Source organism: Theropithecus gelada, chromosome 7b (assembly GCF_003255815.1).
Source record: "Theropithecus gelada isolate Dixy chromosome 7b, Tgel_1.0, whole genome shotgun sequence".
Lineage (NCBI taxonomy): Eukaryota > Metazoa > Chordata > Mammalia > Primates > Cercopithecidae > Theropithecus > Theropithecus gelada.
In genome coordinates this window covers 20,743,857-20,747,316 of record NC_037675.1, presented here as the reverse complement: position 1 = coordinate 20,747,316, position 3,460 = coordinate 20,743,857, and positions in this window count along the sequence as shown.

Below are 3,460 nucleotides of genomic sequence, written 5' to 3'. Positions count from 1 at the left end.
AAACAAATTCTGAGGCTGAAAAGTACAATAACTAAGTAAAAAGTTATTTTTTACTTAGGGTTCCAATAGAAGATTTGAGGAGGTGGAAAAAAGAATCAGTGAACTTGATATATCAAATGAAATGATTCAGTTTGAAGAGCAGGAAAACAAAAGAATGACAACAAAAAAGAGTAGAGCCTAAAGACCTGTGTAACAACATCAAGAATGCCTACATACAGAATCCTGGTGAGGAATGAGGGGCAGGAAGACTATTTGAAGAAATATGTTTGAAAACTTCCCAAATTTCACTAAAGACAAATATACACATTCAAAAAGCTCAGTGAACTTCATCAAGGAAATATACAAAGATATTCACACCAAGACATACTATGATTCAAATTGTCAAAAGGCAAAGCGTATGCTTGAAAGCAGCAAGAGAAAGGCAATTCATCATTTACAAGGGATCCTCAGTAAGTCTGACAGCAGATAGCTCAATGTAAACCATGGATGTCAGAAGAACTTAGGATGCATTTCAAAGTTCTGAAAGAAAAAAACACCGTCAACCAAAAATTCTATAACTTGGAATATTCCCTTCAAGTATTAAGGATAAATTACACATTCCCAAATTAAAAAGAAAGAAAGAAAGAAAGAAAGCTTTAAAAGTTCATGTTTGGTAGGCTGTACTTCAAGATACACTTTTAAAAAAAGATACCTTCAGATACAAACTAAAAAACAGTAGAAAGTAACTCAAAACCACATAAAGAAATAACTCCAGTAAAGGTAACTATATAGGTAAATACAAAAGCAAGTATCACATTTTTGGCAAGTCTTTTTAAATATTCTATATAATTTTTAAAACAAATGCATAAAATAATGACTATAAATCTGCTGATGGGACATGATGTATAAAGATATGGTTTGTGAAATTAACAACATAAAGAAATTCATAGGAAACTAAAAAATAATAGAGATTTTGTACACTATTGAAGTTGTTTCAATTTACACTAAGTTGTTCTAAATTAAGAATGTTAATTGTAAATCCCCATGGTAACCACTAAGTTAATATCTTTTTAAAGTACAGAAAAGGAAAACAGAGGGTAAACACAGTGATATGCTACAAAATAGCAACTAAACACAAAAGAAGGTAATAATTGAGGAAACTAGAAACAAAGGAGATATAAGACATACAGAAAACAAAAGCAAAATGGTAGGAGTAAGCCCCTCTGTATCAGTAATTACATTGAATACAAATGAATTAAACTCTCCAATCCAAAGAAAGAGATTGGCAGAATGGACTTTTTTTAAGTGATCCAACTATATTGTTGGATCACTTTAAATCACAAGACACTCACTTTAGATCAAAATACACAATGAGTTGAAACTGAAAGGATGGAAGAAAACATTCCATGTAAGTAATAACCAAAGGAGATCTGAGGTAAATATACTTATATCAGACAAAACGGACTTTAAGTCAAAAACTGTTACAAAATAGAAAGAACAGTATATATTGAAAATTAAACAAGAAGATATAACAATTATAAATATATGTATACCAACCAACAGAGCTCCAAAATACATAACGCAACCACTGAGAGAATTAAAGGGAGACAATTCCACAAAAATTGTTGGGCATTTTAAAACCCAACTTTAAATAAAGGATAAAACATCTAGAGCAAATATCAAGGGAGGAAATAGAGGATTTGAACAAAAGTATAAGCAAAAACTATAGAGAACTCTTCTCTCAAAAACCGCAGAATACACATTTTTCTCAAGTAAACATGGAACATTCTCCAGTATAGATGATATGTTAGTCCATAAGATAGCTCAATAAACTTAAAAAGATTGAAATCATGCAAAGTATCTTCACTGACCACAATGGAATGAAATAAGATATCAGTAACAAAAATACCTAGAAATTTTACAAATATTTGGAAATTAAACAACACAGTATTTACCAACCAATGAATCAAAGAATAAATCATGAGGGAAATTAGAAAATGTTTAGAGATGAGTGAAAACAAAAAATATAACAAGATGGATGTGATATATCAAAAGCAGTGCTCAGAGTTATAACACCTACATTTTTAAAAAGAAACATGTGAAATCAATAACCAAATTTTACTCAATAAACCATAAAAGGAAGAGCAAACAAAATCCAGAGCTAGCAGAAGGAAGGAAATAAAGATTAGAGCAGAGATAAATGAAATTGAGAATTTAAAAATTATACAGAGATCAACAAATCTAAAAGTTGGTTCTTCCAAAATATCAACAAAATTAATACACTTTTACATAGACTAAGCAAAACATCTCTATTCAGCTGATATTTTACAAGGGAGCCAACATTATTCAATGGGGAATAATAGCTTTTTCAACAAAAAGTTCTGGGAATACTGAATATTCATATGCAAAAAAAAAATGAAGTTGGACCCCTACCTCACATTATATGCAAAATCTAGATTGGATCAATAATGTACATGTAAGAGTGAAAACCATACATACTTAGAAGAAAAACATGGAAATCAAACATTGCTGTGGATTGGCAATGAGTTCTTAGATGATACACCAAAAATACAAGCATGAAACAAACAGATGTAGCCAAAATGTACCAGAATCTGAAAACAAAGAATTAGAGGGGAATCTGGTGAAAAAAATATGGGAGAACGGGACATTCCTCTATGAATGCTTTAGTGCATAATTGTACATTTTTAATTAAGTTAATCTTTTACACTTTCAAAGTGTGATATTAAGCAAACAAAGATGAGTTATTACAAGACTCTAAAACTGAATGCAATGAGAAACAAGTGAATCCAAATATATTTCAAATGAATGAATGACATAATCAAACTTAAGGGGAAAATAATAATCTGATGTTTTTTGACTGTTCTTTCTTTCATTTCAAATTGACTTTTGAACACACTTTGACTACATACCATCACTTGAAAAAATAAAATATCTGCCAAAAATTATTAAATCTTCTCGATAGGCTTTTTTCTTTTTATATTAGTATAAATATAAGAGTTCTGAAACAAATGTATGTGCATTGTAAGATTAAGCTAATGAGTAAATATTAATATATTTATATTGCTAGAACCTCAGATTCTCACTGTGAAAGGACAGAGATACAGATATGGAATAAGACAAGGAAAGAGCCAGGCATGGTGGCTCACACCTGTAATCCGCGCACTTTGGGAGGCTGAGGTGGGCGGATCATGAGGTCAGGAGATCGAGACCAACCTGGCTAACACAGTGAAACCCCATCTCTACCAAAAATACAAAAATTAGTCGGGCATGGTGGCAGGCACCTGTAGTCCCAGCTACTCGGGAAGCTGAGACAGGAGAATGGCGTGAACCTGGGAGGCGGAGCTTGCAGTGAGCCGAGTTCGCGCTACTGCACTCCAGCCTACTCCAGCCTGGGTGACAGAGCAAGACTCCATCTCAAAAAAAAAAAAAAAAAAAAAAAAAAGAAAAAAAAAACCCACCG